We start from the raw sequence: 25,699 nt of genomic DNA on the forward strand, positions 1-25,699 counted from the left end.
GCACAGCCCCTCGTCTGGGAGTAGAGACTTTCTTCTCTTCCTTTTCTCCAGCTGCAGTGTCTTCACCTGTGCCCTAGGGACCATAGGGTTGCTGCTCTTTCTGCAGTGGCTTAATGCCTTCCACAGGGGAGAAAGATAGGGGTGTGGTCTCATGGCTTTCCCACAGCTATGGCCACTCCCCTCTTCCAGCCCTGAACCAAGGGGGAAGGTTTTCTCTGGTCTCCCTCTCTGCCCCCAATCTTTTTCATGACTGCCTGGTGTGGTCCGTGGAGAAGAACCGTTGAGGGGTGGGAGCTCCTTTTTTGTCTGCAGCTCCTGGAGGTTCTACGGTCTCACGCTAGCCCACACTCGGTCTTTGTGATTCTTCCAACATTTGGGCTGGGTGCTTCCTGCTGACTCGTCTGGTAGCCCTGTCTTCCTTCTTTGCTCTGTTGTAGGTAAGCCAGTGCTCACGTCCTGTCCATCCTTAGAGGAGCCTGTCCTTAGATTTCACGCTAGTTGTGTTGCCCTGTGACATCAGTTTTTGGATGGGCTCTGGAAAATTGATGATTTTGTAGATTTTCTGGCTTTTTCCTGTGCTTAAGGCAAGAGTGACACTCTTTTCAGCTTTCTACATCCTAGGTGGAAGCCAGAAGTCAAAATATATCTTTAGATGATTCACTTTTATTCTGAATCACTTTAGTCCTTTCAAAAATCATACTTATTCTCTATGGATGAATACTTATTACCATAAAAATGATTCTCAAGAATTGGTGCCTGGAGTGGGGTGCAAAATGGGTGAAGGGGGGGCTTCCCTGGTGGCGCAGTGGTTAAGAATCCGCCTGCCAATGTGGGGGACACGGGTTCGAGCCCTGGTCCGGGAAGATCCCACATGCTGCGGGGCAACTGGGCCCATGAGCCACAACTACTGAGCCTGTGCGTCTGGAGCCTGTGCTCCGCAACGAGAGGCCGCGACAGTGAGAGGCCTGCGCACCGCGATGAAGAGTGGGCCCTGCTCGCTGCAACTAGAGAAAGCCCTCACACAGAAACGAAGACCCAACACAGCCAAAAATAAATAAATAAATAAATATAAATTTATTTAAAAAAAAAAAAGAATCCGCCTGCCATTGCGGGGGACACGGGTTCGAGCCCTGGTCCGGGAGGATCCCACATGCCGCGGAGCAACTGGGTCCATGTGCCACAACTTCTGAGCCTGCGCTCTAGAGCCCGTGAGCCACAACTACTGAAGCCCACACGCCTAGAGCCCGTGCTCCGCAGCAAGAGAAGCCACCGCAATGAGAAGCCCTGGCTCAGCAACGAAGAGTAGCCCCCGCTCGCCTCAACTAGAGAAAGCCCGCGCGCAGCAACAAAGACCCAACTCAGCCAAAAATAAATTAAAAAAAAAAATGGGTGAAGGGGGTCAAAAGGTACAAACTTCCAGATGTAAGATAAATAAGTCCTGGGGATGTAATGTACGACATGGTGACTATAGTTAGTAATACTGTGTTGTATACTGGAAAGTTGCTAAGAGAGTAGATCTTAAGTTTTCATCACAAGAAAAAAATGGTAGCTATGGTTAGTGATGAAGTTAACTAGACCTATTGTGGTGATCATTTCACAATGTATACAAACATCAAACCGTTACGTTGTACATCGGAAAGTAATATGTCAATTACGTCTCAATAAAAATAAATAAAAAATTAAAAAATATATGTGCCTCAGGATCTGTGGAATGTTCCAAAAGCACAATTCCAAATGCATTTAGTAATGAGCAGCATTGATAGCTGAATAGTTTCTCAATAATAAGTGCTCCCAGCAAGGAGACCCATTTAGATGCTCAAGTTCTAATGGTTCCTTACAGTCTCATTACTGTATAGTTATAGGAAAACTGAAACATATCGTCCCCTAGGTCTTGGTAAAGTTAATTAACTTCTTCAATCCTCAGTTTTCTCATCTGTAAAGATGGGGATAATAATAGTTCGCACACCATAGAGAGTAATAATAAGTGCTGAACAGATATTATATCAATTACTACATGCCACTAGAAACATAAATATTTATCATTTTGCTTAAGAGAGGAAAGTCCATACAGTATATTGCCGCTATGAAATCATTAATAACATCCCCTTTCGCTTTCTAAAAGTCCTGGTTTGGACAATTAATGATATGTCCCCCTATGAAGATCACACAGCTAGTAAGCTGGGGTAGCCGGGATTTGAACACAGGTCAGTCTGAGTTAGGACCATGGGAATCACAAGATTAAAAGTGAGGAGAGGGCTTCCCTGGTGGCGCAGTCGTTGGGAGTCCGCCTGCCGATGCAGGGGACACGGGTTTGTGCCCCGGTCCGGGAAGATCCCACATGCCGCAGAGTGGCTGGGCCCGTGAGCCGTGGCCTCTGAGCCTGCGCATCCGGAGCCTGTGCTCCACAACGGGAGAGGCCACAGCAGTGAGAAGCCCGCGTACCACGCCACCCCCCCCCAAAAAAAGTGAGGAGAATTTCTGGTGCAGAAGCCAGGAACTCTCCTTTCTCTCTAACCTTTGCACTAGCTTCATTCCAGGATATTCCATAGACCAGGAATAAAGCATCCAGTATATTCTATATGCAGAAGGCCTCCTGCTCTTCCTCTCGACTTCCTGTCCTGTCCTGTCTTGTTTCGTTTTGCTTTTTATTCCTGCACTTTCTAATCTGAATTGTTCTCATTTTGATCCTTCCACAATATTCTCATTTAGGATTTCATGATTAGCATTTAAAGGCAATTTTGCTTTAACTCAGAGAAGTTCCCTTGAACTTTATGTCATATGACAAATACATGGTGGGGTGTATAGGGATAAATTAGGAGCTTGGGATTAGCAGATACAAACTACTATGTATAAAATAGATAAACAACAAAGTCCTACTGTACAGCACAGGGAACTATATTCAATATCCTGTGATAAACCACAATGGAAATGAAAAAAAATATTATCCTTAAAGGAAAAAAAACAAATGCTCAAGATCCAGTGGGTGCATTGTAACCTAGAAGCGCAGAGCAATGTAGGGGCTCCAGGGAACGAGGGAGGGCTTCCTCTGGGGGCGTGAGAAAGGGCAAGGGGTTGATGTCTACGGAGGGGGGTTCTCCTGGAGCCCTCTCCCCATCTCCTGGGAAGAGCACTGTCATCTTCCTCTTGGAGGGCACCTCCCTGCTCTGTCAGGAATGGAGCTGAGACTCAGACCTCGTCAATCAGTGAGCACAAGGACCTATGGGATGGGCCTGGGACACCACCTGAGCCAGTGGGAGTCATTCCAGGGCTCTTGTTGGGGCACTGGGATAGAGGCGGTCTCTTTCAGGCAGTGGGGTAGATGAGGGAGAGTGGGAGGTGGTCGCCTCTGCCAGCTCATGGGGATGTGGGACAAGGATGCTATCCCAGAGGAAGCCAGATGCAAAGGTGGAGGAAGATCCCTGAAGACTGTTTCTGCCTCCTTGTAGCTGAAAGAGTCCAGACGACTACAAGGAATTCTCTAGGGCACTTAATGCCTGTAAAGCAATTACCTGAGTTTGTCTGTTGGATACTGTCCAAAAATATCTGAGAGTAACACTACCTGCTCTTTAGTGAACACCTATCGTGATCGATTGATCGCTCTGTTAATAACCTCCCCGTATCTCACCCTCTGAATGTGTCTTTGTAGCACCTCTTAGCAATAGCTGGAGTCTCTTTCCTCAATTTTTGAATCCGGGCTGCCTCGTGACTTACTTTGAACAGATGAGTGGTACAGAAGTGACAGTGTAGCAGCTCCAAGCCCAGGTCCCAGCCAAGGGAGAAGCCCAGGCTGGCCAGCTGGAGGACAAGAGCTGGAGGAGAGCCCCAGAGCTCCAGACCACAGCCTGTCAACACACATAAGCAGAGCCACCTTGCCATCTGCCCTTGACCACAGAGGTGTGAGGGAGCCCAGCAAAGACCAGAAGAACCACCCAAGGGAGCAGAGCCTAAGTTACTGGCCCGCAGAATTGTGGCCTAAAATAAACGCTGGTTGTCTCGATGCGATAAGTTTTGGCGTGATCTGTTTCCTAGCAGTTGGGGAACTCTTATTATGACTGAGATACTTTGTAAATATTAATCAAGCACTCTGGCTTTGGAGACAGATCTGATTTGCAGTCCTGGCTCTGTAACTTACTAGCTGTGTGACCTTGGGTAAGCTTTTAAAAACTGTTCAGATTTCTCATCTGTAAAACAAGGATAATAATAGTAGTTATGACGTTTTGGTAATATAAATGAGAATAATGCATGGAAGTACTTAGCACGGTGCCTGTGACGTACAATAAATCCTTATACAGATGACCCGTCTTGCAAAGTAGCAGCCGCTAAACCTGTTTGACAGATGAGGAGACTGGAGCTCAGAAGGCTAACTTGAGGATAATAGCTACCAGATATGGAGGGTCCACTATATCCTGAAAGTTTCTTAAGCTACATCTTCTAGAATGGGAGCGATAGAGTCTGGAGGTGCAGCACAACACAGGTGAGCCCAGGTGAGGCCTGGTTAGGGCCAGGGGAGGGAGAAGAGTCCACCCCCATCACCTCCTGGAGACAGCGTGACGCCTGGACCTGCAGAGTGCCAGGTCTCTCAGGGAGGAGACGAACCTGCGAACAGGAGATGGAGGGAGGTCTAGAAGATTCCAGGGAGGGGCTACCCCACCCTCGTTTCAGCTCTTACCAAGTGCTGAGGGGCAGGGGTCCTGACAGGTGCAATTCCTTGATCACTCTCTCATTCTGCTTCCCACAACTGGGTCATCTGCCACTGAGCCCCACAGGGCACCTTGTCTAGACTGTCTCCCTGCCCCAGTCCAGACAAAGCCAGAACCATGAATCATAGAATGAATAGGCCTTGGACTCTATGTTCCTCTCAAAACCAGAACAATTCTACCCCAATTAGTGGAAAGCTGAGGCTAGTTCCCATGTCCTCCTGACGTGCCAGAGAATCTAGATGGAAAGGGAAGGTGAAAACAAAAGCGGTTGACAAATGAACTACAGTTTTGATTTTATTTATCTTTTTTGTCCTGATCGCTCTCTTCTTACAGGCAAACCCCAATCCCCAGACTACCTTGCTCACACACCAAAGGTAGGCCCTGCGTCCTAAACAGCTTTTTTGGCACAAAACTGAGGAAGAGATTGTCTGCAGTCCGTTCTGCCTGCCGATAAACTCTTAGGATAATGACAGCACGAGATTATTATTTCATCTTCAAATTTGAACAACTTTGAATGAGGTGTCTTGACTGGAGCTCTTTTTAGAAACAGTAAGAGGAATGTTCTTTTCTCCTTTCCCCCTTTGCTGTTTGACCGGCCTTCCTCTCTCCTCTTCCAGGAAAGTGTTTGTTTCAGTCTGCAACCAAATATTGTAGGAGCTTCAGCAGCGGGTGGAGTTCTGCACACATGGAACCACAGCCTTCCACGGACTCCAGCTTCTGCAAACTGGACGTGAGCCTGAGAACTTGCAGAAAGAACACACAGAATGAGTGACAGTGTTTCCGGTGGTTGACGAGACACTGGCACTTGTGGGTAGTTCAGGAACTGGGATGTGGGAGATTTTCCTGTTGCCTTTAGTGACATATCTTCTCTATCTCCACAATCCAAGTCTTAATTGTCTGCCTGGAGAGCTGTGGGATTTATCACAATTCTCGTATTATTTCAATTCAATTCAATTCCTGTTTATTGAGCAAAATGTAAAGGAAAACTCTAAATTGGCCAAGGAGCAAGTTAATTAGAACAGTTAAATAACACAGCAATATAGTATATACCCCTCTCGTCCTCAGTAAGAATTCCCAATGCTTAAAATACTGCCTGACTCGTGTTAGGGGCTTGATAAATACTTCTTGAATGAATAAATGAATATGCTAAATGCCAGAAGGGATAATGCCTCCATTCAGGCCTTCTTAACGGCTCCCTGGATTACCACAATATTTTCCAAAGGTCTCCCAACCTCCAGTTCTCCCCCACCCTAATCCATTCTCCCTCTGACTGCCGCAGGAATCTTTACAAACTGAGCTTGTGCCTGTGTCGTGCCCGAGTCTAAAACAGCCTTGTTACGAGTGAAAAGTACTTTAACATTCCTTCATGGCTCTCTAGTGCCCTTGGGATAAAGTTTACGGCATCATTCATTCATTTACTGAGCTGAAGACCTCATGAGGCTGTTTTCTGAACTCTGCTTGAATACTTCTAGCAACAGGGATCTTACTATGCACTTATCACATATATAGGCAACTCTAGTATTAAAAGTGAATAAAAGAGCCAGGACTGGACCCTAGGATTCCTGTGTATTAGGGTTCTCCAGAGAAATAATCAATAGAGTTGATTGGCCTATCTATCCATCCATCCATCCATCATCTATCTATCCATCCATTATCTATCTATCTACCTATCTATCTATCTATCTATCTATCAAAGGCCTGAGAACCAGGGGGCTGATGGCGTAAGTCCTGATCTGAGTCCAAAGGCCCCAGAACCAGGACCACCAATGTCCAAGGGCAGGAGAAGGTGGATGTCTCAGCTCAAGCAGAGAGAACGAATCCACCCTTCCTCCACCTTTTTGTTCAATTCGAGCCCTCAGTGGATGATGCCCACTCATGCTGACGAGGGTCTTCTATTCAGTTGGGTCGCTCTTTCTTTGACCATTAACCTTCAAAGGGATTATTGATATAGTTGGATTAATAGTTTCCGTATTTGTCATTGCTTCTGTTGTTCTTTATTTCTATTTTTCTCTTCCATTCTTTTTCTGCCTTTTATGGTTTTAATTGAACATTTTCTATGATTCCATCTTTCTCTTTCCTTAGCATGTCAAGTATACTTCTTTTTAAAAACTTTTCTTTTACTTTTTTTTTAGTGGTTGCCCTAGAGTTTGAAATATACCTTTACAACTAATCCAACTCTCCTTGCAAATAACACTATACCATTTCATGGGTAGTGTGAGTACCTTATAATAGCAAAATCATCCTCATTCTTCTCATAATCCTAATAAAAATGTGAATACTAAGCATCCCCTTGTTGAGATGCTGCCATCAGGAAGCCCACCCCCATGCTGTGGGAAGTCCAAGTCACATACAGAGGGGACGGGTCGGTGCTCCCGTCAGCAGCGCCAGCCCGCAGCATCGACTGACAGCCATGTAAGTGACATACCTTGGACGGCAGCTCATTCAAGCCTTCAGACGACGCCAGGCCCACCTGTCATTTGACTGCAAATTCCTAAGAGTCTCTAAGTAAGAGGATTTTTAAGGCAGTGAAAATACTCTGTATGATACTATAATGGTGGGTGCACGTAATACTTTCACCAAAACCTATAGAATGTACACCACCAAGAGTGGACCTTAATATGCACTCTAGGCTTTGGGTGATAATGATGCGTCAATGTAGGTTCATCGTTGTAAAAAATGTACCCCTCTGGTGGGAGATGTTGATAACGGGGTGGGCTATGCGTGCGTAGGGGCAGGGGGTGTATGGGAACTCTCTGTACCTTCCTCTCAATTTTGCTGAGAACCTCAAACTGCTGTAAAAAAGTTGTCAAAGCGGGGACTTAAACAAAGAAAAAAAAAAGAAACGGTTTCTTTTTAGTTCATTTTTCTCTCTCTGTGGGCACCTTGTCAAGAGCAGCTAGTAGAAACACATTGGCGCCTAGAAACCTCAGCTCGGAAATCTCCTTAGTCGAATACGTCAGTTCATTAGGTATATTTTCTAGGTACTGTCACTGAAGTTCCCAGTGTTGCAACTTCCCACCACTGCATGAAGGTGGAAGAGCCTTATTCTCTATGCTTGCTTCCCTGTCCATCAAGCTTTCACCAAACATCTCCTCTGAGCCTTTCCAGCTTCTGTCTGTTCTCTGCTCTCAAAGCCAATGGCACCAATCTTAGATTAAACACACACACAAATAGCACCCTGCTTCCAGGAACCGGTATCTGTTTATCTATTGCAGCATAACACCCACACCCCCAGCCCCCTCCCACCGAATCATAGTGGCTGAAACAACACTGTTATTACCTCACTTGACTTCCTTTGTCGACCGGCTCAGCTGGGCAGTTCTCACTTGGGATTTCTCATGTGCTTGTATTCAGATGGTGCCTGGGACTGAAGGATTCACAGGACTGGATGTTCAAGATGACTTGCTCACATGACTGCCAGTCGGCTAGGAGCTCAGCGGGGGCTGTGGATAGGGTGCCCACACACGGCCTCTTATTGTTTGGGCTTTTCCAGCGTGACAGCTGCTGAGAGGGAATGTCTCAAGAGTGAATGTTCCAAGGGGTCCAGACTTCTTAGGACCTAGCCTTGGCCATCCCAGAATATCATTTCCAACTCACTCTGTTGGCCAAGCAAGTTACTAAAATCAGCCCAGATTCAAGGTCAGGAAAATTAGACTTTCCCTTTTGATTTGAGGAACCACATGTCTGTACCAGAGGAGTGGAATTGTTTGGGACCATCTTTGGGGATTAACTATTACAGATTCCCCACCTCCACCCCTCGCCTCCCCGGTAAAGCTCCAGTTTTTCCAAAGTCCTGGCTGTGTGCAAATTCACACTAAGTTGTTTAGAGCAGACTCTGGATGGATGTGCCCTGCTGGTGTATCAGTCAGGGTAGACTAGGTTATACTATCGTTACACATCAGAGCTCTTTTGCATCCATACTACACGTCCACAGAGGTTGACATCTGTACCCTGGGATTCAGGCTGCTAGACCTGACACTGCCTGGAGCGTTGTTGGTCACTGTGGCAGAGGGAAAGACAGTGTGAAGAATCGTGCATGGGATGGGCAAGCTTCCAGCTGGAAGTGGCTCACACCATGCCCACTCACGGTTCCTTGTCCACAGCCAGTCACATGACCATTCCCAAGTCCACAGCGACAGGATGTGCCACCCCACCATGGGCCTGGATAGATAACTAGAAATGTTTGGTAAGTGATGCTAAGGCCACCACGGGTGATATGTGTATTTTAACAGAGGTCAGTGCATTAAGCCGAATAAATACATCTCTAAAGGCTGGGCTGAGGGTGTTCTGGGCAGCAGTTAAAAGTTGGGTTAAGGAGGAATTTTTTGAGGCTTTCAGTAGATCCTCTCAGATCCCACCTTACAGTAACCTCTGCTGGCTCTGACCAAGAACTCGCCCCTCCCCCAAGGCAATGCCCCTCATCCTCCTGAATTGGGGCAGGCACGTGCTCCTTTCTGTACATACCCTGCTGGGGGGTGGGGGGGGACGGGGGGGCGTCTGGAGGGATGGCGATTTGCACGCAAGATGACAGACCTTGTCAATCCTCTGTTTCCTTTGAAGCAATCCTTGAACTAGTTTAGAGCAGCTCTGCCCTGTCCACAGTGAAGGGTGGGCTGCCCAATCCTTTATGGTGTCCATAAGCCTGTATATGTGACCCACGTGGGACTAAGGACACAAGACCCTCCTTGTGAAATGGTCTTTTTTCCCTCTCAAAGGTGAGGTCAAGTTTTATATTTTGTCCTAAGTCAAATAGACCTATGGTTGAATTCTGCTTCTGCCACTGTCTAACCTTGGCCTCTTAATTTTTCTGAGCCTGGGTTCCTCTTCTGCAAAATAGGGATGGCAAAACCTACCTTCCAGAGTTGTCATGAGGATAAAATGACTCAAATGACCATACTACTTACTAGCTGTGTGATCTAAGGCAAGTTACTTAACCTCTCTGTACTTCTCTACTTATCTCCTGGGTTGTCTTAAGGCTTAAGTGAATTAATATTTATAAAGAGGATACAACGGTGCCTTGCACATGCCAAGTATTACTTAAGTGTTTGCTTCTTGACTTTAAGGTATGTGAACTGGCCGCCATGCAGAAGGCCTCCAAGAAACGTGAGTTCTCTTCTCTTCACCCTCTCATGCCCCCAGCTTTGGCTGCAGGAGTCTGGTTTCTCCGAAGACCACAGAATTCCAGGTTGAATAGATTTAAGGTAGCTTTAGTTTGCCTTCAGTCACCAGAAAAATAAAGTAACAGAGACCCCTAGTGGGCCCTGGTAGCTAATGCTCAGGCTAGTTAGAGTGCCTGCGACTGATGACCGATGGGGACCGGGTGGGCAGTGCAGCTGTGGCGCAAGCCCGCACACTGGGGGCCGCAGGGCTCAGGGGCCACGTCAGTGCAGCCTTCACCCTGCAGCTGGCCTTGTCACTAGGACCCTGTGCCATCAAAACAACACTCCCGGACAGAGTCTGTCATTGCATCAGCCCACACGAGTCCAAGAGGACCCAGCCACAGGTAGCCCTGGGAGACAGAGGAGAGAGGCTGGGAAGAGCTGGCAGAAAATGGGCGGGCTTAGGACGTTTCTGCTGCGTGATCTCGAATGAGTCATTTAGCATCTCTGAGCTCCGGTTTCCTGGTCTGCAAAATGGAGTTAGTAACACACTCAGGGTTACTGTAAGCATGGTTTAAATGAATGGATGTAGAAGGTTAAGCACCACACTGGCACACAGAGAGCACCCAAAAAATGGTAGATATTATTACTGTTGTTGTTTTATGGTAGATGAGTATACTTGCGATGATTAGGGTATAGATCTACACAGTACTGGGCCGGGAGAAGCCACGATAGTTTATAGAAGCTGAGACAGGAGCTGATCCAAGAGCCGTGGTGGTTAGGCAAGGTCTCGTGGGGGAGACCTAATCCCTTAGGAGATTTTGGTGACAGTAACGAAAAGCTCATACTCCAGCTGGCTGAGATGATTATGAGGCTGTATTGGCTCATAGAACTCAGAAAAGTTGATCCAGCAGCTTGATTTCACCAAGGACACAGTCTCTTTTTCTTAAAAAAAAATTATGATGTATCTAAAACATACAAAAAAAATTTAGAAAACAGCATAACATTCATCTTGGGAAATAAAATAAATATGGTTGAAGCTTCCTGGCTCTTCTTCAATCTCATTTCTCCTACACTCTACCCCACAAAGGGATAGTAGGGATACCCTACTATCCTAAATTTGGTGTTTGTCCTTTCCATGTATGCATTGACACTATTACTTTAGGCATATGTATTCCTAAACTCTAGCTGGTAGAACTGCATATTTTAAAATTTTATCTAAGTATATCAAACAGTATGCATCCTCCTGAAACCTGTTCTTTTTTCCACTTAATGTTAGCTTTTGGAGATGTCCTTGTTGATTTGTGTAGGCCTAGTTTATTTTCACTGCTGTATAATATTCTGTTGTATGAGTATAACACAAGTTTCCATTCTCCTCTTTTGAATTTCTTATTATTTCAAACAAAATATGCATGAATATATTTGAGAGCTCGACATAGCTACATGGTTTGTCTTTTTGTTTTATTTTGGTGTCTTTCTATACACAGGTGTGTAAAATATGTTTTTAGGTGGTAGGAGGGACAAGTATTTTTGTTCATGGTTTATGCTTTTGATCTTTTGGTTTCCCAACCCCAAGTACATAGAGATACTTTATATTTTTTTCAGAAAGTTAAAATGTAGGTCTTTAATGCACCTGGAATAGATTTTATGTGTGATGTGAGGTTTGAGTTGCCTTTTTTTTTAATACCATTAAGTAATAAACCCAGCACCATATATAGAATGGGTCATCCTTTCCCTGCTAATTTACAAAGCCACCTGGGTTGAAAAACAATTCCTGTTCACGTAGGGATTTTTTCTGGGGCCTCTCTTCTTTTCCACTGGTTGATTTTTCTGTTATTGCATTAATAATGCAGCATTTTAATTCCTTAACTTTATACTATATTTTGATAGCTTCTAGATCAAGTCCTTATACCTTGTTTATCTTCAAAGTTGTCTTGTTACTATAGGCTTTTTGCTTTTTAAAATTTATTTCTTAATAATTTCAGTTTGTCAAGTTCCATGACAAAATTTATTGAAATTTGAATGAATTATATTAAATTTATATAATTGACATCTATATGACGTTCTAGATATGAAAATGGTATTCTAGCAATGAAAATAGTATTTTTAATGTCCTCTTTAAAAATATTAAAACATTTTTATAGTTTACTCCATAAAATTCTTTCATGTGCTTTGCTAGATTTGTTCCCAGTTTCTTTTTTTCTTTTTTTTTGGCCGTGAGGTGTGGCACGTGGGATCTTAGGTCCCCGACCAGGGATCAAACCTGTGCCCCCTGCACTGGAAGCGCAGAGTCTTAACCACTGGACCGCCAGGGAAGTCCCCAGTTATCTTTATTTTTTTTATAATAATATTTTTACCTTATACTACATTTTAATTTTTTTTTTTTCTTTTTGCGCTATGCGGGCCTCCCACTGCTGCGGCCCCTCCCGCCGCGGAGCACAGGCTCCAGACACGTAGGCCCAGCGGCCACGGCCCACGGGCCCAGCCGCTCCACGGCATGCGGAATCCTCCCGGACCGGGGCCCGAAACCGCGCCCCCTCATCGGCAGATGGACTCTCAACCAGTGCGCCACCAGGGAAGCCCTCTTATACTACATTTTAAAAACTGTTATTAGTGTGTAAGAAAGCAATTGTTTTTGTATATTGGTCTCATATCTGTAACATTTATGAACTCTCATTAATCCAATAATTAATCTGTATATTCTATTGGGTTTTCTATATCAGCTGCAAGTAATTATAGTTTCTTCTCTTCTAATACTTATACCTGTAATTTCTTTTTCTGTCTGGTACTAGTATGATCTTTGCTTTGATCCTGACTCTAAGGGAACACTTCTAATCTTTCACAATTATAAATCTTTGATGAAGGTTTTTGCTGGATACTTTGAAAAAGTCGAGTTAAGGAGGTTTCCCTGTCTGCTTTTTCTAAAAAAATTAATTAATTAATTAATTTATTTATTGGCTGTATTGGGTCTTTGTTGCTGCACGCGGGCTTTCTCTAGTTGCGTGAGTGGGGGCTACTCCTTGTTGCAGTGCACGGGCTTCTCATTGCGGTGGCTTCTTTTGTTGCGGGGCGCAGGCTCTAGGGCACGCAGGCTTTAGTGGTTGCAGCATGTGGGCTCAGTAGTTGTGGCACACGTGCTCCGCGGCCTGTGGGATCTTCCCGCACCAGAGCTTGAACCCGTGTCCCCTGCATTGGCAGGCGGATTCTTAACCACTGCACCATCAGAGAAGCCCTCCTTTTATGCTTAGCATGCTATGAGGGCTTTAAAAACATTTCTTCATCAAAAGTCTGGATATAGCTTAAGTGGGTCCTCTGCTTAGGGTTTCCTAGGCTGCAATTAAGGTGCAGAGGACCTAGGTCCTCAACTGGAGGCTTAACTAGGGAAGCCTCCACTTCCCCATTTGTGTGGTTGTTTGCAGTATTCAGTTCCTTGCAGCTATAGCTTGCTTCTTCGTGGCAGCTGGATTCTTCAAAGTGAGCAAGGAGAGTCTGCTAGCAAGATAGAGTCTTATGTAATGTAAGTAATCGCAGGAGTGACATCCTATCACCCTTGCTATCTTTAATTGGTTAGAATCAAAGTACAGATACCTCCACACTCAAAGGCAGGGAACTACATAAAGCCAAAAACACCAGGATTGCTTCAAGAGTATGTCAGTTATAGTCTGCTCTCTGGTCTCCAGTAATTAATGTTCTTCTCACATGCAAAATATATTCACTCCCTATCAAGATCTCCCAAAATCTTGCCCAATTATAGCATAAGCTCAGAGTCCAAGCTCTCAGCCAAGACAAGGCTCCTCGGGAGTAGTTTGTAAGTACAGCTTCTGTGGACCTGTGGAAATAAAGAGATGAGTCATCTGCCCCCAACACACTATACACTAGTGGGATAGGTGTAAGGTAGCAGCTATAGACATTCCTATTCAAAAAGGGCAAAAATGGAAGGTATAGAGGAATCACTGGTCCACAACAGTTCAATTCAGGTATTTCATAATATGTGATGATGTTATTACTCTGACAGATAATGGAATGTGTGCTTATGTAATCTTGTGCATTCTAGAATTTTCTGTGTTAGTAGGATTAAGATATAAATATTGCATTTTCAAAGATTAACTAAATTTGTTCTCAGGACTTCTACTACCTTTCTTTGGTTATACTTGATATAATCTCTGTGACTTTATTATTGTATAATAAATTATTGTTTTGAAATCCCCAATTTTTTTTTGCACATACACAGAAACAGAAGTATGTACTCTGTTGTTTTGTTTTGCAATAGTATTTTTAACCTTTTGAAAAACTTTTCTAAATTTATTATTTTATAATTTAATATATTTTATTCTAAAATAAAAGAAAATGTACTTACAATTTATTTTCTTCCTCTTCAGGATGGATTATTGGCTTAAAAACAGAGATTGGAAGACTCTCCTTTTCAACCCACAGCTGCACAGACTACATTTAAAGAAGCTGAAAAAGATGAAACTCTTGTATCAGAGAGTTCTCTGACTCATGGAAGAGAGGAATATACTCCAAAGAAACTAGGTGAAGTTGTGAAAAAAATGAAAATAGGAAAACTGTCTTTCCTTTGACATATATAATTTACTTCATTGTGTCTTTCACAACAGAACATTTTTGAATAGTATTATGACATAAGGTAATTTGTGGCACTATGTCAAGACCCATTATTCATCATTTAGTGAAAAAGGAATTGAATACTTCAAATGTAGGCATGATGGAGTCTGGAAAGACCAAAACTTGTTTGCTATAGTTTTCCGAGTAGAATTGAAAAAGCCAAGGAAACATCTTACAGAGTGTTATCATGTGACATTGGATGAAGAAACACACACAGTAGCTGAAATGTTAATGGTGCCCTGTATAGTTGACATTCCTGAATACCTACTGTATGAAAAATCAGTGAAAGAAATCACGGTCATGTTATTTTTCCAGTGATTTAGAATAACCTGTCAAATCAAAGATTTGGTTGTAAACAGAAAATCTGAGTTAATACCTCATTTGCATTTTCAAGTGGGAACCAGAGCAAGACAAGTTTCTTCAGAAAGTCCAGGCCGTAGTAAAGCTGCTCACTACTTTGGCCTTATGAGCCAGCAGATCCTCTCAAAGTGTCTGTGGCAAATAGGGATGCCCTCTGTAGTCGCTGGAAACTACCGGTAGGAGAATCACAGCCCAGACATCTAGGATTTCTGAGCAAGTCTATGGACTGCTGTGGCATCTCATTTTTAATTAATTAATTAATTAATATTTATTTTGGCTGCGCCGGGTCTTAGCTGCGGCACGTGGGATCTTCCTTGCGGAATCTTTTTTTTTTTTTTTTTTTAGTTGTGGCATGCAGGATCTTTTAGTTGCAGCAATGTACACTTTTTAGTTGTGGCATGCAGACTCTTAGTTATGGCATGCATGTGGGATCTAGTTCCCCGACCAGGGATCGAACCCAGGCTCCCTGCATTGGGAGCACGGAGTCTTACCCACTGGGCCACCAGGGAAGTTCCCAGAGTCTCATTTTGAGAAAGAGCTTCTGGTTTGCTACTTGGCCGTGGTAAAGACTGAAGTGTATGCGTGAGACTTTAGAGGACCGTAAGGCCTGAGCTTTCCATCATGTACTAGGGGTTATCTGACTCACCAACCCAGAAAATTGGATGTGAACAGCAACAATCTATTATCAAATGGTGTATAAGCTCTCAGGCTCACGCAGGTCCGGAAGATACCGGCAAGTAGCATGAGCAGATAGCTCAGCCTTCTTTAATCCTAGGGCATTGCTTCCTCTCCCTCAATATACACTATGGTCTCATGGGGAGTTCCTTATGGTCACTTGAAGAGGAAGAAAAAACTTGAGCCCAGTTTACAGATGGGTCTGTGTGCATTCTAGCTCCACTTATGGGTGACCATGAAGGACGGCAATTTTCCTGTACTTTTGGGCTGTTCTGATATGTGAGTTGAGAGGGCTCCTGAGGCATTGGAGAAAGCCCCGGGACAGAAGGCACTGGAGACAGAGCGCCTGGTTGAGGCTCGAGGCACTGCAGGTGGGCTGGGTCTGAGCTAACGTGGATCTGTCCTTTGCAGCTGACACTGAAATCAGAGGTGGCCAAAGGCCAATGATGTGGGACACTAAAGACATCTGCTGTGGCTCCAATTTTGTTTGTTTCATTTTAAGGTTTGGAAAGGGAACTGTGTGGAGCCAGGCTGTATTTCCCGTCTCCCTCATGTTTAAAGCAGGTGGCTTTTCTAGGCTTTTAGGACGAGGTTCTGCCTGGGAGTAGGGAGGGGAGGTTGGGAGGAGATGGACTAGGGCAGTTTTCCCAGCTCAAAGAAGTTACCTCGTCTGTTGGTATATGAATGACTCCAAATAAGCCCTGTCTCTGTAGCCATGTCTTTGCTTCTGAGCTATATGTCTAGTTCTGGGGATTTCCTGTTCCAGCCCCAGTCCCCAGCCCTGGAACTCTACAGGCCTAGCCTTCCAGCACATGTCGTGTTTCACGTGTCATACTGTGGTATATTCCGAGACCTCTTTCCACTGGGCCCCTCCTCCCCTACCATGTAATCATTCTCTTTCATTCACTCACAGTGTTTCTGCTCTGCTCAGTCTGGTTTCTGTTTCCAGTCATTTTCCTTCAAAGTGAGGCTGTTGCCTTCTGGAATGAACTGATGGCTCCACGCATCTGAGATCCCCAAGGACGTAAACCGCCCCCCGCCTTTGCTCCAGCCGTGTCCACGTCTCCCGCACCTTCGCGCCTGTGGGACTTTTCTTCCCTGCACAGGGTGCTCTCAGATGTGTTGGCCCAGGTTTCTGTTCATGGTGTCATCTTCTCCCTTTTTTAGGGGGGAGCTTTTGGAGGAGACTTTCTCATTTTTGTGACCAAGTCTTGTGGCTGGTTTGATGCACTGTCCGTATCCCAGGGTTTGATAGATTTCCTCTTACCTAGCCTAGTTTGGTTGAAGAGATTATAAGTGGATTTTTCATTTATTTTGGTTTTTTATTTTTTTGACGGGTAGTGTCCTATCTGGTCTGCTTCTTCGCCAAGAGGGGTTATAGGGAGATTAAAAAACTAAACTGCCCCTGTGACCACATTGCCCTTGAGTTATATTCTTAGTTAATTGATTTTCCCCTAATTTTTCTAATCTACAGGTTTAAAGTTATGAATTTTCCTCTAAATTCTGTTGCTGCTGAAGCCCACAGATATTCTGTGTAAGGCTCTTACGTCATTTATTGTTAAGGATGGGGTAATTTCAGCTTTGGTTTCTTTTTTTAACACATGGTACCTATTTTTTTCTCTGCTGGATAACTGTGTAGATTGCATCTGCCTGGTATGCCGCTAAGAACCAGGCATGGAATTTCTGCAAAGGTTCCAACACGTTCTTGTAGGTTCATGGGCAACTGGGTAGTAAGAAAGGGGCTATTTGATGCAGATTATTTGATAACACAGTGGACTGAGCAGGAGGGGGGAGCTGGGAGACAGGAAAGGAAGAGGCTGCTGTAGTGACCCAGGGAGCAGCGCCTTCAGCCACAGGGCCCCCCTGCCTGGATCCAGTTCCCCCTACTGATTTAGAAGAGGCCCTGCTTCCGCCAAAGTGTGTCCCTTAACAGTGTTCAGTGTAGTCGTATCCATTCCCTCTCTCATTATTCCCAATAGCCGAATGATCTGGGTCTAAAAATGTCCCCTGAAGTCTCATGACTTGGTCATACCGCAAAGCCAGCAGCCACCCACACTGGTAAATCTTGTAATTCCAGTCTGCTCTCCTTGACTCCTAGCTCATACACCTGTACAGCTATATATGCGTGGAACTGTCCTTAGAGATCAAATATTCTGGAGATTTTCAACTGGTTTTAGCAAATAAACTCTTAGTCAAATGAAATCTTTGGTAAATCTTCAATATAAAACAGGTAAAAAGAGTGTAATGGATTCCCTCGGGAGTTCACATTTTCTTAATTTATGAGAATTTTATGATTGTTGTGGAACAGATGAAGTACCTCCATGAAACCCCAAGTTTTCCTGAAACAGTTTGGAAACCAGACATCTCTCCAAACTCTTCACTTTACAGATGAGCAGGTGGAACCCAAAGAAATGAAGGGAACTAACCAAAAGCACACACGGAGTGGAAGATCTGAGGGAGAACTCTGGTATCTTGGCACCTGGAATAGTACTCTTTCTATCACAAGGACCTGCCCTCTGGCAGCCAGGACCTTAATAGGAATGAGTTTTCTAGTTGTTAAGTGTTCTCAAGTGGGTTCCAGAGAGCATCTTTCAAGATACCCTTTGAAAAGTAGGTTACAATGCTCAGATAAATTTTGGAAATGCCGTCCTACAATCCCCTGTAGCTGACTCCCAGAGCACATTAGTGTGCTTAAGACTCTGAGAAGTCCTGCAGTATAGAAAGCTGTTTATCTTTGCTTCATCCAGCTTTTCCAAGAACAATTTTTTTTTTTTTTACAAAAAGTGTTCCCTTTTTCTAGATCTACTTGCATTCTGCTTTGAAGCCCAGAAAAAATCTTCTTTTGAGGAATAAATCTCTATGGGATGGTGGGAGTGCAGTGGGGTGGAGAGAAGGCTCAGGCATCATACCAGCAGGTACAAGATTTCAGATGTCGTCACCTGTACCATTTCCTTTGCCTGGGAGTTCGTTGGCCAGCCTCTTTGGTTGGTGCAGGGATGAGGCATAAAGGAGACAGAAGAGGGGAGGGCAGCATGGGAGAAGTGGATGGAGCTGACTTCAGATTACCCAGTGGAGTACTGTACTTTTTGTACCTTCTCGGGGAGAAATAGGTTGTAGGAGCCTGGATGTGGCCAGTGGTCTGGAACTAGGAGCGATTCCCTAGTCTATTCTTTCATAGTTTGGCCTCCTTTCCTCTCGTTTGAGTCACCTCCAAATCCTATGCGCTGTCCATTGAATTGCTTGCCCCTCTCCATTCCTGCTGTCCCATCTTATTGTCTCCCTCATCTGTCTCCAGGCAGAGTCCCCTGACATCAGTCTCTGCCATCAGGCTGTTCATGCATCAGCCTGGTCTCCCTTAGACTTTGTACATGAGCATAAGTACCCAGATCTTGAACAAGGGTGAGGTTCCTATGCTCCAGCCTCAGCATTTCCCTCTTTCCTTTAAAATCAAGAAGAGACAGACCCGATTAAATTCATAACCACCAGAGGGCGCAGCAATTAAGGATGTTGAAAGGAGGCCCAAAAAACTTTGTCCGGAAGTTCAGCCAGCTCACACAGTCTTGGAAATAGGCAAGGTTTGAACCTGAGAAGTGCAGAAGGGAAGACTGTAGCTTTGGTCACCACTTGTGAGCTCTTCATCACCTTCATTTCAAATACAATAGAATTCTATTACAACAAAACACACGGTCGCACCATTTCGGTTATGCCTGGGCCTAATCCCAGCCCTTCATATATATGTGCAGGCAAAGAGCATTGAGAATTGGTTTCAGTCTATTTCCGGAAATGTGAATTCCAATGGGGATTCCTTTATAATAAAAAGGTGGCCGCTTAGTTGCAGTACAAGGCAAGGCTGGGGAAAACAGGGTATGCTATAAGACTGTTCTGGGCTAGCCTTCAGAAAATGGGGTGCTGTGATGTTATTTACCATGTGACTTAATAATAACAAGAATGGATGTTCATTGAGCACCTACTTTATGCCAGCGAGTGTGCCTGGCATATTATAAATAGTATTTCTCATTCTCATGATAAACTTGCAAGATAGATATTTTCATTTAAGAAATATAAAAATTGAGGCTCAGAGATGTTAAATGCTATGCCCAAAGTTACACAGCCAGCAAGTTGCTGGACCATGAATCAATCTCTAGGTGTGGTTGACTACAAGCCAGGTGAATTCCCATTATCTGCAATTTTCTCACCTTTTGACGTTTTGATCTCTGTACATTTTTCATAATAAAATCCACACCTATCTTCCTGTTTTATTTAGGCTAGGTTAACTGTTGTAACAAATAATCCCAAACTCTCAGTGGTTTAACTAGATAAAAACCTTTCATGTCCATTGCAAGTCAGACAGGAGCCTCTGCTCCACACGGTCCTTCAGAGACCCAGGCTCCTCCCCTGTGATGGAGCTGCCATCTTCAGGATATGGCCTCCAAGGTCTCCATAGGCCAGATAAAGAATGGAAGGCTACACATAAGAAATTTGGATGTGCCAGGCCTGGAAGTGACACACACCATTTTCCATTTGTCTGAATTAGATCACTTGGTCCTAACCTAACAGAAGAGGGGCTGGGAAAGGCAATTTAGCCCCATGCCCAGGAAGAGAGGACAAGCTGGATATTGATGAGTGCTGTTTCTCTCACACCTCCGTATCTCAATGAGATTGTGGTGGGAATGAAATGAAATAATATCTTTTTTTTTTTTTTGTGCCGTACGCGGGCCTCTCACTGTTGTAGCCTCTCCCGTTGCGGAGCACAGGCTCCAGACGCGCAGACTCAGTGGCCATGGCTCACGGGCCCAGCCGCTCTGTGGCATGTGGGATCTTCCCGGACTGGAGCACGAACCCGTGTCCCCTGCATTGGCAGGTGGACTCTCAACCACCGCGCCACCAGGGAAGCCCTGAAATAATATCTTTCAGGGCACTTTACCCAGATGAGAGATTATGGTGGCTTAAACCGGGAAAAAAGGGGCTAGAAGGGAGAAATTGCAGATGGGACACGTCTGAATAGGAACTGTGACACCCCAGTTAAGAGCATGGTCTTGTCCCAGAATCTGAGGGCTCTGTTCTGTGAGTCTTCTACTGAGGACTGCCACATCCTTATCTACCACAGATACCTCTAGCTCCGTTGTGTCTGTTGGTCACATGGCCCATGAAGCAGAGTACCTGGAACCACAACTTGGACTTTCTGCCCACTCAAAACTGATGCTTTTTGAGTCATCAGAGAAATGGAATAGAAATTTAGACTATGGTGCTTCAAAATCCAAGGAAACTCCAATCATTATGCCTCTTTCTTAGTATTATGAGGTGCAAGGGGCAGCAACTTGCCCTTTACCTAAGAGGGATGTCCCAACATATCCCAGACAAATGGAACTTAAAAAATTCACCAGTGTGGCATGTTTCTGAATCTTTGTGTAGTTTATCTCCCCGTTCCTGGCATGTGTGTGTCTTACTAGTGCTTTTAAGATACTGGCCAACTCCTGCTCACCAGTTCCAATTAGCACAGAACCATCAGTATAGTGGGTCGGCATGATGTTCCGCTGTATCATGATGGCGCAAGAAAGTTAACATGCTCCTGGGACAAGACAGTGAATATGTACTGCTCTCCCTGCTAAGTAAATGTAAACTGTCTTGACTCTGTCCACTAAGGATTGCCAGGCACGGTGTTGATCTGTCCCAATAAAGACCATATTCAGACTGAATATGGGTCTAATCTTGCAGGAGTCCACTGTCAGGGGTGAATTTAATCAGAATACAATAGGGACCGTGCCCTTCATCTTTCTAATCTTTGATGGTGGGGCTAACTTTGAAATTCCTCCAGAAATGTGACATTGCTTCTGATTAATTTGCAGGTTGGTATTAGGGATGGGGAAATTTCAAGGACTTCCAATCATAATGACCCTTACTCCACAAATCAGGCCAACACTGTGAGGGATCCGTCAGCTGCTAGGTATATGCTAAGTAGGTCTATCCTAACTATATATTTGGGAACTGGGAGAATAGCCACAGCGTGGGTTCACAGATACACTGATACTCTGGACAATGACTTAGAGTCTTGGAATTCCCTTCACCACGGGCTCTGAGTCTGTGAACTGGCTTAGAGGTAAAGGCCACAGTTTTCCTCTGCACTGGCTAATGTCGGCCTACTGTTTTCCAGATCTAGATTTTTTTGTGTGTATATAATTATGATAGCATTCTGTTTGGTCACCCATTTACCTTAACACCCTGGACACCAAAAGCTATTAACAGCTGCCATGCATCCTTATGGCTCAAGGAATCTCCACTGCCACTCCAATTTGCTTCCTATTAAGTAATTATGTTCGTTGTGCCTCTGAAAGCCAACACTGAGCTTCTTTAAGATGCCGACATCTTCTTTACCAATGTATTTCTTACTACCTTAGCGAAGAGTTTATCCCCTCAGTGGTGGGTTTTTGGACCATACCTGGCATAAATCTCTGTTTAATAGTCCCACTTCCCCAAGCCTTCCGGCATCCTCCGCTTGTTTACTGTAGTCCCTTGTGGAGTCCAGGCTCCAAGTAACCATCCCAGCAAACTACCCAGGTGTTCTTGACACAAATGAAATTATGAGTCATACATGAGTTACCACATGTCAATGAATTCCCCACTCTCAAGTCCTGTATTCTGCCACCCCTGGGCTAACACCCTCATTATTCATTTCCATTTATGTTCCTCAGTTCCTGCTAGGTTTCGTAATTTCTTTCGCATCTAGACGATCTTCTCTAGAAACAGATTTTGTGTGTCTATCTGTGCTTGCTGAGACCTGACTTTGACTATCAGTCTGGAGACAAGGAGTGTTGCTGGAGCAAAGCTAACATTTCTTGAGGACGGCAAAGCATCGTCCTGTGAAGAAACTTCTTCAGGTGAGGTCACTGAACATTCTTCAGGCAAGTAAAGTCTAGTCTCCTCTGGCAAAGATGAAGGTGCTGCTTCTTTGAGAAGGAGGCTTAAGGGAATTTAGAGTTTCAAGATGCTCTGTTCATTCTTAAATGTGTCCATCCCAGAACTCAGAGTCCCATGTGTTCTCTGTCACGGTTCTGACTGGACAGAGAATATTTGCCAAGCTTCTGCATTTTACTTTAATGGCAGAGCTGGAATCCTTAGCATCATATCTTTGCCCTGGTTTTCAGCCCAGTCTTCCCTGAGGCTGCAGGAAATAAAGACTTCTTTTAATATTGCCATAGGGGTCATTTGGATTTTAGATCATGCCTTGAACTGAGTACCCTGAGCCTGTTATTTATTCAAATGTGTTTAATGCTGTCATCAGTATCCACCCGAATCCACAATCCTTGTCATTAACACTGTTCCTATATTAGTTGGCTGCCATGACCACTTGATCTCCACTGGGCATTGCCTCGACCTCCCTCCACCTGCACTTTATCCCAATTAACTGAAGTGAAAGTTGACGAAATCATGGATCTATCAAATGCAGGGGGATGACTACCATTCCATGTACCACCAGCAATGAAGTACCTGTTACTCTCAGACAGGTGGACCATTCACCTCCCTAATTCCATCCTGAGGATTGTTTATTAGAATCACTCTTGGACGATTGTTTTAGCCCGTGTTTTCTAGGCTAGGACAGAGCTTTAAGCAAAGCTCAAAAGGCTAATGTTATATTTGTGAAATGCAAGACCAGCGGGCTGAGGGTGAAGAAAAATGGGAAGTGAGTCAAAGAAATAAGAAACATTGCAACATGTTACTGTACTGGCCACTGTGTTACAACAAGTGTTGAAAAGACATCCAACTCAATTGGTTTGCATGTTCAGGCTGCACATTGGATTTTCTCCAAAATATTTTCCGGGAGAAACTAGTCCTCAGAGTAGTCCACACTAGGGAGAAGTGGGGACAAATTTACTAAGCAGCTCCCTTCCATCCTCCATTTCTTAGTGGATAACACCACTATGTTACATTACCTGGCTCCACGGCCATATCAGGCTCAGAGAGCCACGTGCCGTGCTCTGAGTGTGACGTTTTAGCCAAGTCTAGAAATGGAGGGCACCTCAGTATGGTACACATCGGCCCATGTGGCCTGGGGCCTACCCTGGATTTCTGCCAGTTTAGGGAGGTCATTTCAAGTAGTGACAGCAGCGTGAATCAGGAGAGAGGCAGAACCTTAGGAAGGAAGCCAGGGATTATAAATCAAGGAGGCACAAAGTCTGGTGTCAGGTATGCTACAGGATAACAGGAGCAAATTAGGTTCATGTTACTCTTTCCTTGGAGACTATTTACCCGGATACAGTTTTGTTACTTTCAAGGGCTCAACATGCTATAAATTAAGGCTTAAGTGTGTGAACATTGTCCATGAAAGCATCCTAGCTTTTTCTTTTTAAAGTATGATCTCTATTTTTATTTATTTAATTTTTATACAGCAGGTTCTTATTAGTTATCTATTTTATACATATTAGTGTATACATGTCAATCCCAATCTCCCAATTCATCCCACCACTGCCCCCCCCACCTCCCTGCAAAAGGTTTTTTTTTTTTTTAACATCTTTATTGGAGTATAATTGCTTTACAGTGGTGTGTTAGTTTCTGCTTTATAACAAAGTGAATCAGTTATACATATACATATGTTCCCATATCTCTTCCCTCTTGCGTCTCCCTCCCTCCCACTCTCCCTATCCCACCCCTCTAGGTGGTCACAGAGCACCGAGCTGATCTCCCTGTGCTATGCGGCTGCTTCCCACTAGCTATCTACCTTACGTTTGGTAGTGTATATATGTCCATGCCACTCTCTCACTTTGTCACAGCTTACCCTTCCCCCTCCCCACATCCTCAAGTCCATTCTCTAGTAGGTCTGTGTCTTTATTCCCATCTTGCCCCTAGGTTCTTCATGGCCTTTTTTTTTTTTCCATAGATTCCATATATATATGTTAGCATACGGTATTTGTTTTTCTCTTTCTGACTCTGCTCCTGAAAAGTATGGGAGAGCTCCATGTTTCAAGGGGCCAAGTAGATAACTCTTTGTGTAAAGTGTGGATTCCTTTTTTGATGTGAAAAATCATGCTTTAATTTAGCAGTGGAAAGAGTTCAGTTTCAGCATAATGGGTTTTCTGAAATCCAGTGTTGTATCCTGATCTCAAAAATCTAATTTATTGTTTTCCCAGGCCAGGTTGAATTTTTATTTACTGGGGATAAAGCCAATGGCTTCCAGATATTGTACATTCTCAAGTGAACATGAAGGGCATGAATTTTTCTCATGAGGTGGTTCCTGGCTTGCAATTCTGGACTGGGTTTTGTGGAGCTCCCTCGGCTGGGACAGCCACAGGTACTGGTGAAGGAAAACCGAAGAGAAGCCCTCACTAGCTTTTGATGGCAGGACATGCCAATGACAAGATAAGAAGGAATTAAGCTAATTGAGCTCAACAGTGTTGACCTTTTAGGGTTCGATGGAGGAGATAATCATTGTAGTGACAGGTTCACATTTCCACAGTAGAAAAACAATACTTTTTCACTGTGCAAACGCTGAGATGATTTCTCTTTCTTCCATAGACTTATTTTTTCATAGAGGGAGTAGTACCGTGATATTTGTTTGAGAACCATGGGTGAACAGTATGATGTTAGCGTTAAATACTTTCAGAGCCTTGTTACTTTAATAAGGGTCATGTACACCTCTCTTAATACCCACCACCAAATTGATGTCTGTTTTCAACTCAAGGCCCAATTCTGCAAGAAAATCTGTTTTGTTTTGTTTTGTTTTTCCTCTGGATGAGCCCTTGTAAAACAAGTTTCCTCTCTTCCTTGTGCTCTTGTCTGGATCTATGTGGCTTCCTGATCTTGGGACTCTGTCCCAATGGCTCTGAAACTCGATTGTGCATCAGAACAACCCTAGAAGCTTTAAAAAACACAGATACCTCGTATGATACCCTCACTGACTCAGAATCTGCAGAGACGGAGCCTGAGGATCACCTGTAATTGTGAAAACGCCTTATGTAATTCTGATGCTGCAGTTTCACAATTCTTGGATATTCTAGTCTTTTTTTTTTAAATTAGGGAATGGTTAGCAATAGCCTATTTTTATCTGTGCTGATACATTTTGGGGGCTACTTTCTGGATTCAATTTTTGAGGCCACCTCCAGATGCCTCTTTGGTAAATAGGGGATCCTTCTGGGTTTAATAGAGAGAGGACCATTTATGCATATGTTCAAGTATGCATGTATGTATCCATCCTTCCATCTAGTGAACAAATATCTGTTTATTTTTCTTCCAGTTTCATTGCAATATAAT

This window comes from Stenella coeruleoalba (genome assembly GCF_951394435.1).
Source record: "Stenella coeruleoalba genome assembly, chromosome: 14".
Classification (NCBI taxonomy): Eukaryota; Metazoa; Chordata; class Mammalia; order Artiodactyla; family Delphinidae; genus Stenella; species Stenella coeruleoalba.